Here is a 12,500-nt window from a genome sequence, read left to right as displayed (position 1 = left end):
CTGTTATACACCTCGGACTTGACCCTCGAGTGTCCACAAAGGTGTATTATCTGCTTAGTTTTGTCTTTTGTAATTCCTGTGAATAAAATGAACCTAAAATCTCTTCCCCTTCCAAATCATATATTTTATAAGTCCAAGGAACTGTATCTATTACATCAACAATTTTAAAAAGTTCTTTCGTCCATCGTTCAGTAAAACCCTTTTCAAAAAGAAATATTCTAATTGAACACCTAGTCAATGAACAGCTAAAAATCAAGTCAATGAAAAGAAAGAAAGAATCACAATTGAACATCCACTCAATGAACTGTTAATATTCTAATTGAACACCTACTCAATGAACTGTTAATATTCTAATTGAACACCTACTCAATGAACTGTTAATATTCTAATTGAACACCTACTCAATGAACTGTTAATATTCTAATCAATGAAAAGAAAGAAAGAATCCTAATTGAACACCTACTCAATGAACTGTTAATATTCTAATTGAACACCTACCCATCAAGTCAATGAAAAAGAAAGAAAAGAATCAAGATGAACACCTAGTTAATGAACAGAAAGAAAGAATCCATATGAACACCTACCCAATGAAAAAGAAATAATCTAATCAATAAACTGTTAATATTCCAATTGAACACCTAGTTAATGAACTGTTAATATATTCTAATTAAACACCTAGTTAATGTACAGAAAGAATCCATATGAACACCTACTCAATGAAAAAGAAATATTCTAATCAATGTACAGAAAGAAAGAATCCTAATTGAACATCTACTCATCTAATCAATGAAAAGAAAGAAAGAATCACAATTGAACATCTACTCAATAAACTGTTAATATATTCTAATTGAACACCTAATCAATAAACTGTTAATATTCTAATTGAACACCTACCCATCAAGTCAATGAAAAAGAAAGAAAAGAATCAAGATGAACACCTAGTTAATGAACAGAAAGAAAGAATCCATATGAACACCTACCCAATGAAAAAGAAATAATCTAATCAATAAACTGTTAATATTCCAATTGAACACCTAGTTAATGAACTGTTAATATATTCTAATTAAACACCTAGTTAATGTACAGAAAGAATCCATATGAACACCTACTCAATGAAAAAGAAATATTCTAATCAATGTACAGAAAGAAAGAATCCTAATTGAACATCTACTCATCTAATCAATGAAAAGAAAGAAAGAATCACAATTGAACATCTACTCAATAAACTGTTAATATATTCTAATTGAACACCTAATCAATAAACTGTTAATATTCTAATTGAACACCTACCCATCAAGTCAATGAAAAAGAAAGAAAAGAATCAAGATGAACACCTAGTTAATGAACAGAAAGAAAGAATCCATATGAACACCTACCCAATGAAAAAGAAATAATCTAATCAATAAACTGTTAATATTCCAATTGAACACCTAGTTAATGAACTGTTAATATATTCTAATTAAACACCTAGTTAATGTACAGAAAGAATCCATATGAACACCTACTCAATGAAAAAGAAATATTCTAATCAATGTACAGAAAGAAAGAATCCTAATTGAACATCTACTCATCTAATCAATGAAAAGAAAGAAAGAATCCTAATTGAACACCTAATCAATGAACTGTTAATATATTCCAATTGAACACCTACTCAATGAACAGAAAGAAAAGAATCAAGATGAACACCTACTAATCAAGTCAATGAAAAGAAAAAAAGAATCAAGATGAACACCTACTAATCAAGTCAATGAAAAGAAAAAAAGAATCAAGATGAACACCTACTAATCAAGTCAATGAAAAAGAAAGAAAAGAATCAAGATGAACACCTAGTTAATGAACAGCTAAAAATCAAGATGAACACCTAGTTAATGAACAGAAAGAAAGAATCCATATGAACACCTAGTTAATGTACAGAAAGAAAAGAATCAAGATGAACACCTAGTTAATGTACAGAAAGAAAGAATCAAGATGAACACCTAGTTAATGAACAGCTAAAAATCAAGTCAATGAAAAAAGAAAGAAAAGAATCAAGATGAACACCTACTAATCAAGTCAATGAAAAAGAAAGAAAAGAATCAAGATGAACACCTAGTTAATGAACAGAAAGAAAGAATCCATATGAACACCTACTCAATGAAAAAGAAAGAAAGAATCCATATGAACACCTAGTTAATGAACTGTTAATATTCTAATTGAACACCTACTCAATGAAAAGAAAGAAAGAATCCTAATTGAACATCTACTCATCTAATCAATGAAAAGAAAGAAAGAATCCTAATTGAACACCAAGTCAATGAAAAAGAAAGAAAAGAATCAAGATGAACACCTAGTTAATGTACAGAAAGAAATATTCTAATCAATGAACTGTTAATATATTCTAATTGAACACCTACTCATTTAATCAATGAACTGTTAATATATTCTAATTGAACACCTACTCATCTAATCAATGAACTGTTAATATATTCTAATTGAACACCTACTCAATGAACTGTTAATATATTCTAATTGAACACCTACTCATCTAATCAATGAACTGTTAATATATTCTAATTGAACACCTACTCATCTACTCGATGAAAAAAGAAATAATCTAATCAATGAACTGTTAATATATTCTAATTGAACACCTAGTTAATGAACAGAAAGAAAAGAATCAAGATGAACACCTAGTTAATGAACAGCTAAAAATCTAGATGAACACCTACTCAATGAACTGATAATATTCTAATTGAACACCTACTTATCTACTCAATGAAAAAGATATATTCTAATCAATGAACTGTTAATATATTCTAATTGAACACCTACTCAATGAACAGAAAGAAAGAATCACAATTGAACATCTACTTATCTAATCAATGAACTGTTAATATATTCTAATTGAACACCTACTCAATGAACTGTTAATATATTCTAATTGAACACCTACCCATCAAGTCAATGAAAAAGAAAGAAAAGAATCAAGATGAACACCAAGTTAATGTACAGAAAGAAAGAATCCATATGAACACCTAATCAATAAACTGTTAATATATTCTAATTGAACACCTACTCATCTAATCAATGAAAAGAAAGAAAGAATCCTAATTGAACACCTACTTATCTAATCAATGAACTGTTAATATTCTAATTGAACACCTACTCATCAAGTCAATGAAAAAGAAAGAAAAGAATCAAGATGAACACCAAGTTAATGTACAGAAAGAAAAGAATCAAGATGAACACCTACTCAATGAACAGCTAAAAATCAAGATGAACACCTAGTTAATGAACAGCTAAAAATCAAGATGAACACCTAGTTAATGTACAGAAAGAAATATTCTAATCAATGAACTGTTAATATATTCTAATTGAACACCTAGTTAATGAACAGAAAGAAAAGAATCAAGATGAACACCTAGTTAATGTACAGAAAGAAATATTCTAATCAATGAACTGTTAATATATTCTAATTGAACACCTACTCATTTAATCAATGAACTGTTAATATATACTAATTGAACACCTACTCAATGAAAAAGAAAGAAAAGAATCAAGATGAACACCAAGTCAATGAAAAAGAAAGAAAAGAATCAAGATGAACACCTACTTATCTAATCAATGAAAAGAAAGAAAGAATCCTAATTGAACACCTAATCAATGAACTGTTAATATATTCCAATTGAACACCCACTCAATGAACAGAAAGAAAAGAATCAAGATGAACACCTACTAATCAAGTCAATGAAAAAGAAAGAAAAGAATCAAGATGAACACCTACTCAATGAACAGTTAATATATTCTAATTGAACACCTACTCAATGAACTGTTAATATTCTAATTGAACACCTACTCAATGAACTGTTAATATTCTAATTGAACACCTACTCAATGAAAAGAAAGAAAGAATCCCAATTGAACACCTAGTTAATGAACTGTTAATATATTCTAATTGAACACCTACTCATCTAATCAATGAAAAGAAAGAAAGAATCCTAATTGAACATCTACTCATCTAATCAATAAAAAAGAAAGAAAAGAATCAAGATGAACACCTAGTTAATGAACAGCTAAAAATCAAGATGAACACCTACTCAATGAACAGTTAAAAATCAAGTCAATGAAAAAGAAAGAAAAGAATCAAGATGAACACCTACTCAATAAACAGAAAGAAAGAATCCTAATTGAACACCTAGTTAATGAACAGCTAAAAATCAAGATGAACACCTAATCAATGAACTGTTAATATATTCCAATTGAACACCTACTCAATGAACAGCTAAAAATCTAGATGAACACCTACTCAATGAACAGCTAAAAATCAAGTCAATGAAAAAGAAAGAAAAGAATCAAGATGAACACCTAGTTAATGAACAGCTAAAAATCAAGTCAATGAAAAAGAAAGAAAAGAATCAAGATGAACACCTACTCAATGAAAAAGAAAGAAAGAATCCTAATTGAACACCTAGTTAATGAACAGCTAAAAATCAAGATGAACACCTACTCAATGAACAGCTAAAAATCAAGTCAATGAAAAAGAAAGAAAAGAATCAAGATGAACACCTAGTTAATGAACAGCTAAAAATCAAGATGAACACCTACTCAATGAAAAGAAAGAACCCAATGAATACCTTTCTTTTCCCTCATATCTATTTACTTTTTCTTGTTAAAAGCTTTTTTCCTAAATAATTCACGTTTATATCAAGAAAATATAAGCTAAAAATAAAAAGTGAATTCACCAATTTTTTAATTAAAACCAAAAAATTGGTGAATTCACTTTTTATTTTTAGCTTATATTTTCTTGATAAAAACGTGAATTATTTAGGAAAAAAAAGCTTTTTTAACAAGAAAAAGTAAATAGATATGAGGGAAAAGAAAGGTATTCATTGGGTTCTTTCTTTTCATTGAGTAGGTGTTCATCTTGATTTTTAGCTGTTCATTAACTAGGTGTTCATCTTGATTCTTTTCTTTCTTTTTCATTGACTTGATTTTTAGCTGTTCATTGAGTAGGTGTTCATCTTGATTTTTAGCTGTTCATTAACTAGGTGTTCAATTAGGATTCTTTCTTTCTTTTTCATTGAGTAGGTGTTCATCTTGATTCTTTTCTTTCTTTTTCATTGACTTGATTTTTAGCTGTTCATCTTGATTCTTTTCTTTCTGTTCATTGAGTGGGTGTTCAATTGGAATATATTAACAGTTCATTGATTAGGTGTTCAATTAGGATTCTTTCTTTCTTTTCATTGATTAGATAAGTAGGTGTTCATCTTGATTCTTTTCTTTCTTTTTTATTGACTTGGTGTTCATCTTGATTCTTTTCTTTCTTTTTCATTGAGTAGGTGTTCAATTAGAATATATTAACAGTTCATTGATTAAATGAGTAGGTGTTCAATTAGAATATATTAACAGTTCATTGATTAGAATATTTCTTTCTGTACATTAACTAGGTGTTCATCTTGATTCTTTTCTTTCTGTTCATTAACTAGGTGTTCAATTAGAATATATTAACAGTTCATTGATTAGAATATTTCTTTCTGTACATTAACTAGGTGTTCATCTTGATTTTTAGCTGTTCATTAACTAGGTGTTCATCTTGATTTTTAGCTGTTCATTGAGTAGGTGTTCATCTTGATTCTTTTCTTTCTGTACATTAACTTGGTGTTCATCTTGATTCTTTTCTTTCTTTTTCATTGACTTGATGAGTAGGTGTTCAATTAGAATATTAACAGTTCATTGATTAGATAAGTAGGTGTTCAATTAGGATTCTTTCTTTCTTTTCATTGATTAGATGAGTAGGTGTTCAATTAGAATATATTAACAGTTTATTGATTAGGTGTTCATATGGATTCTTTCTTTCTGTACATTAACTTGGTGTTCATCTTGATTCTTTTCTTTCTTTTTCATTGACTTGATGGGTAGGTGTTCAATTAGAATATATTAACAGTTCATTGAGTAGGTGTTCAATTAGAATATATTAACAGTTCATTGATTAGATAAGTAGATGTTCAATTGTGATTCTTTCTTTCTGTTCATTGAGTAGGTGTTCAATTAGAATATATTAACAGTTCATTGATTAGAATATATCTTTTTCATTGAGTAGATAAGTAGGTGTTCAATTAGAATATTATCAGTTCATTGAGTAGGTGTTCATCTAGATTTTTAGCTGTTCATTAACTAGGTGTTCATCTTGATTCTTTTCTTTCTGTTCATTAACTAGGTGTTCAATTAGAATATATTAACAGTTCATTGATTAGATTATTTCTTTTTTTCATCGAGTAGATGAGTAGGTGTTCAATTAGAATATATTAACAGTTCATTGATTAGATGAGTAGGTGTTCAATTAGAATATATTAACAGTTCATTGAGTAGGTGTTCAATTAGAATATATTAACAGTTCATTGATTAGATGAGTAGGTGTTCAATTAGAATATATTAACAGTTCATTGATTAAATGAGTAGGTGTTCAATTAGAATATATTAACAGTTCATTGATTAGAATATTTCTTTCTGTACATTAACTAGGTGTTCATCTTGATTCTTTTCTTTCTTTTTCATTGACTTGGTGTTCAATTAGGATTCTTTCTTTCTTTTCATTGATTAGATGAGTAGATGTTCAATTAGGATTCTTTCTTTCTTTTCATTGAGTAGGTGTTCAATTAGAATATTAACAGTTCATTAACTAGGTGTTCATATGGATTCTTTCTTTCTTTTTCATTGAGTAGGTGTTCATATGGATTCTTTCTTTCTGTTCATTAACTAGGTGTTCATCTTGATTCTTTTCTTTCTTTTTCATTGACTTGATTAGTAGGTGTTCATCTTGATTCTTTTCTTTCTTTTTTCATTGACTTGATTTTTAGCTGTTCATTAACTAGGTGTTCATCTTGATTCTTTCTTTCTGTACATTAACTAGGTGTTCATCTTGATTCTTTTCTTTCTGTACATTAACTAGGTGTTCATATGGATTCTTTCTTTCTGTTCATTAACTAGGTGTTCATCTTGATTTTTAGCTGTTCATTAACTAGGTGTTCATCTTGATTCTTTTCTTTCTTTTTCATTGACTTGATTAGTAGGTGTTCATCTTGATTCTTTTTTTCTTTTCATTGCCTTGATGAGTAGCTGTTCATCTTGGATTCTTTTTTTCTTTTCATTGACTTGATTAGTAGGTGTTCATCTTGATTCTTTTCTTTCTGTTCATTGAGTAGGTGTTCAATTGGAATATATTAACAGTTCATTGATTAGGTGTTCAATTAGGATTCTTTCTTTCTTTTCATTGATTAGATGAGTAGATGTTCAATTAGGATTCTTTCTTTCTGTACATTGATTAGAATATTTCTTTTTCATTGAGTGGGTGTTCATATGGATTCTTTCTGTACATTAACTAGGTGTTTAATTAGAATATATTAACAGTTCATTAACTAGGTGTTCAATTGGAATATTAACAGTTTATTGATTAGATTATTTCTTTTTCATTGGGTAGGTGTTCATATGGATTCTTTCTTTCTGTTCATTAACTAGGTGTTCATCTTGATTCTTTTCTTTCTTTTTCATTGACTTGATGGGTAGGTGTTCAATTAGAATATTAACAGTTTATTGATTAGGTGTTCAATTAGAATATATTAACAGTTTATTGAGTAGATGTTCAATTGTGATTCTTTCTTTCTTTTCATTGATTAGATGAGTAGATGTTCAATTAGGATTCTTTCTTTCTGTACATTGATTAGAATATTTCTTTTTCATTGAGCAGGTGTTCATATGGATTCTTTCTGTACATTAACTAGGTGTTTAATTAGAATATATTAACAGTTCATTAACTAGGTGTTCAATTGGAATATTAACAGTTTATTGATTAGATTATTTCTTTTTCATTGGGTAGGTGTTCATATGGATTCTTTCTTTCTGTTCATTAACTAGGTGTTCATCTTGATTCTTTTCTTTCTTTTTCATTGACTTGATGGGTAGGTGTTCAATTAGAATATTAACAGTTTATTGATTAGGTGTTCAATTAGAATATATTAACAGTTTATTGAGTAGATGTTCAATTGTGATTCTTTCTTTCTTTTCATTGATTAGATGAGTAGATGTTCAATTAGGATTCTTTCTTTCTGTACATTGATTAGAATATTTCTTTTTCATTGAGTAGGTGTTCATATGGATTCTTTCTGTACATTAACTAGGTGTTTAATTAGAATATATTAACAGTTCATTAACTAGGTGTTCAATTGGAATATTAACAGTTTATTGATTAGATTATTTCTTTTTCATTGGGTAGGTGTTCATATGGATTCTTTCTTTCTGTTCATTAACTAGGTGTTCATCTTGATTCTTTTCTTTCTTTTTCATTGACTTGATGGGTAGGTGTTCAATTAGAATATTAACAGTTCATTGAGTAGGTGTTCAATTAGGATTCTTTCTTTCTTTTCATTGATTAGAATATTAACAGTTCATTGAGTAGGTGTTCAATTAGAATATTAACAGTTCATTGAGTAGGTGTTCAATTAGAATATTAACAGTTCATTGAGTAGGTGTTCAATTAGAATATTAACAGTTCATTGAGTGGATGTTCAATTGTGATTCTTTCTTTCTTTTCATTGACTTGATTTTTAGCTGTTCATTGACTAGGTGTTCAATTAGAATATTTCTTTTTGAAAAGGGTTTTACTGAACGATGGACGAAAGAACTTTTTAAAATTGTTGATGTAATAGATACAGTTCCTTGGACTTATAAAATATATGATTTGGAAGGGGAAGAGATTTTAGGTTCATTTTATTCACAGGAATTACAAAAGACAAAACTAAGCAGATAATACACCTTTGTGGACACTCGAGGGTCAAGTCCGAGGTGTATAACAGTATATAATGTGTGTCAAGGGGTGGACGTTCTTACATCTGTGAACCCCAAACACAGAATCCTCAACTGAATAGTCAAGGCTTAACTTTTGTTTGTGTGTGTGTGTGTGCAATGGGAGCAATAGGTTGGCGCTTCACTCCCTCCTACTATACACCGTTGTGGACACTCGAGGGCCAAGTCCGAGGTGTATAACAGTATATAATGTGTGTCAAGGGGGACGTTCTTAGATCTGTGAACCCCAAACACAGAATCCTCAACTGAATAGTCAAGGCTTAACTTTTGTTTGTTGATGTGTATGTGTGTGTGTCCCAACCCTCACATTCAAAATCTCAACCCCAACCCTCACATTCAAAATCTCAACCCCAACTCAATCCTCACCCAACACAGTCTTTTTCAAAATGAGATTTCCACCTATATATATATATATATATATATATATATATATATATATATATATATATATATATATATATATATATATATATATATATATATATATATATATTTTACGTTTTTTTTTTTTTTCTCTTCTTCCAATTCTGTCTTTTAAGGCTTTCAGGTTTGATGACATAGAAAGAGGGAGTAAGCCTGCACTTTCTTCCCAGAACTTTCTTGATCTTGCTCCCATCAAGCACCATCCGACAAAGAACTACATCGATAGGTTTAGATCCCAAAGAGTGATAGCAACTCCAAAAGTCTCCAAAATATAAATAGATAAAATAATAATAATAATAAATAAATAAATAAATAAATAAAAGCCCCCAAAAAAGTTTCAAGTGTCCAACATAAACCCAACTTTCCAAGTCTTCAAGGTATAACCACATTCCCGTTGAGTTTCCAAGATATGTATCACATTGTGAGTTATCAATCCAGAACCCACATTTCAAGTATTCAAAGTAAAACCAACTTACAAAGTCTCTTAAGGATAACTCATTTACTGATTTTTTCAAAATTTGTGAGTCTCCAAGGTAGGACCCATATTTAGAACCATCTTGGCAGAACCCTTTTCCTGAGTCTCCAAGGTAGTTATTTAAACCATCAAGGCAGAACTCATTTACTGATTTTTTCAAAATTTGTGAGTCTCCAAGGTAGACCCCATATTTAGAACCATCTTGGCAGAACCCTTTTCCTGAGTCTCCAAGGTAGTTATTTAAACCATCAAGGCAGAACTCATTTACTGATTTTTTCAAAATTTGTGAGTCTCCAAGGTAGGCCCCATATTTAGAACCATCTTGGCAGAACCCTTTTCCTGAGTCTCCAAGGTAGTTATTTAAACCATCAAGGCAGAACTCATTTCTTGATTTTTTCAAAATTTGTGAGTCTCCAAGGTAAAACTTGTATTCTGGCTCATCAAGGTATAACTTGTTCAGTGGGTATTGTCTTGATAACTCACAATGAGTACTATTGCTGTAAAACTCTTTTTCAGGATTTTGCTGGTCTCCAAGGTATAACTCTTTGGTTGGGTCATCAAGGACGAACTCGTTCTGTGGGTCTTGGTCGCTCATAAGGTCTTCAACCAAGCCAACAATTTCGCCCCAAGTTGTAGCAAAAGCAGTATTTTCATTTCGTATTTCAGACACAATTTCCTGTGAGAGAAAATAATAATGTATTAATTAAGTTATTTAATTATTAAATGAGTATGCTTCAATCAAAGTTTGAAAATAGGAAAATAAAAAATCTTACCTCAATAGATAAGAGGTTTGAATCCAGTTCATCAACTTGAAGGTTTAGTTCCATACAAGACAGAGAGTTCCAAGGAACACCAAAGTCATCCCACTCAAGGTCTTGGTCGCTCATAAGGTCTTCAACCAAGCCAACAATTTCCCCCAAGTTGTAGCAAAAGCAGTATTTTCATTTCGTATTTCAGACACAATTTCCTGTGAGAGAAAATAATAATGTATTAATTAAGTTATTTAATTATTAAATGAGTATGCTTCAATCAAAGTTTGAAAATAGGAAAATAAAAAATCTTACCTCAATAGATAAGAGGTTTGAATCCAGTTCATCAACTTGAAGGTTTAGTTCCATAGAAGACAGACAGTTCGAGACAAGCACACAGAACACCATTGCCAGCAAAAACAAATGTTTAAAATGGAGCCTGGGTTTGAAGCTTTTATAGAGAAAGACTGGTGGGTGTGGTTTCCTTTGGAAATTCCCTGGGCAAGCCTAGGCAAGCCTTCATTGGGAAATTTTTCAAAACCATAACATCCTGTAATTTTCTAGTGATTTCTTTGTGAGTCAGAGATGAACTGAAAATGATGTAAGAGTGGGCGGGGCTTAGCAAAAGTAGGCGAAGCTTAGGAAAAGTGGGCGTGGCTTAGAAAAAATACCTTATGAAAAGTGGGCGGAGCTTAGCAAAAGTGGGCGGGGCTTAGGAAAAGTGGGCGTGGCTTAGAAAAAATACCTCATGAAAAGTGGGCGGAGCTTAGGAAAAGTGGGCGTGGGTTAGAAAAAATACCTTATGAAAAGTGGGCGGAGCTTAGCAAAAGTGGGCGGGGCTTAGCAAAAGTGGGCGGGGCTTAACAAAAAATAACCTGTGGCTCAGGAGGTGGTCAAACAAGAGCATTAAGAGAAGTTTATCATTTCGTAATGGCACAAATGGGGTATCTTCAAAAATATAAAGATTCAAATGTTTTGTTTGTCAATATTTTAGATGGGGATTATTGTGCAAAGAAAATTAAACTATTGAAGGAATTTGAGAATGAACAAATCTTTATAGGTTCAATGAGTGAGCTGTTCAACCCCCAGGTGTTCAATTCAATGAGGTTCAACCTCCAAGTTAAAAGGGGAGACAAATAAATATACCTTGGGATAAAAAGGGGATTTATTTTTAGGGAAAAAAAATATAAATCGCTGAAAATCCCCCATTCATTTACATGGGGAAAAGTGAGCCAGAATCAGTATTCTTACCCTACTCATATACATATATATACACACACATATACATATATATACACACATATATACATATATATATATATATATATATATATATATATATATATATATATATATTGGCAATTCCGCAGTTAGTAACGTTACATTTTAGGGACATTCTCATTATTTAGATAAGAGTCCTTTCTCTATCTGTGGATGGATGTAAAGTCTCAATGTCACCAGAGATCAACCTAGTCTAGATGTAGAACAGAGCAAAGAATGAAATCATTTCATGAAACATTCTAGAAGAAAGAACTGCTTTTAATGCCGGTTAGTAACGTTACAAAAAAAGGACATGAAAAATTGATGAGCATCTTTGAATGAAAAGTTTGCTAAAATTGGTATAGCTTGAAACATATCAACTCTATTTTTTCATTTCTAGCTTTAAGGGCAATAGCTACCCTAAATATCCTTTCTCATTCTAGCTTTGTTTGAAAATTAGGAACAAAAATCATGGTTAGTAACGTTACGGTTAGTAACGTTACACTTTGTCCAGTGATTACAATGACTCACAGAATTATGTTTAATCTCAAATCATTACATTTTTCCTCAAGAGAATGTGAAATAAGCTAAAAAAACATCAGATAAGACATGAAACTCTTATTTCAATCACCAAACTCAAGCAGTATAGTGTCATTGTACTTGTACAATGGTACAAATTACATATGTGTTAAAAAAGACAAGAAAAAGTTACAATAAATTACAAATAACAAAAGAGTACCACTTTAAAGACTGGG

General features: G+C 30.4%; 1 protein-coding gene and 1 long non-coding RNA gene across 5 annotated transcripts in view; one reads left to right on the top strand and one right to left on the bottom strand.

The window, feature by feature from the left end:
- LOC147017731 (uncharacterized) overlaps positions 1-103 on the top strand; it is a 3,004-nt gene extending 2,901 nt beyond the window's left edge. The window contains exon 2 of the long non-coding RNA XR_015049611.1: positions 1-103. This exon is cut by the window's left edge and continues 1,586 nt beyond it. This is a non-coding gene — a long non-coding RNA (uncharacterized LOC147017731).
- LOC147017726 (uncharacterized) overlaps positions 1-12,500 on the bottom strand; it is a 422,376-nt gene that overhangs the window by 52,677 nt on the left and 357,199 nt on the right. The gene's annotated exons all lie outside the window — the stretch shown is intronic.

The sequence above is a fragment of the Eptatretus burgeri genome, chromosome 11 (genome assembly GCF_056783735.1).
Source record: "Eptatretus burgeri isolate ZD-2024b chromosome 11, Ebu_testis_v1, whole genome shotgun sequence".
Taxonomy (NCBI): domain Eukaryota; kingdom Metazoa; phylum Chordata; class Myxini; order Myxiniformes; family Myxinidae; genus Eptatretus; species Eptatretus burgeri.
Note: the sequence above shows the minus strand (reverse complement) of the source record. Positions and strands in the feature narration are given on the sequence as shown.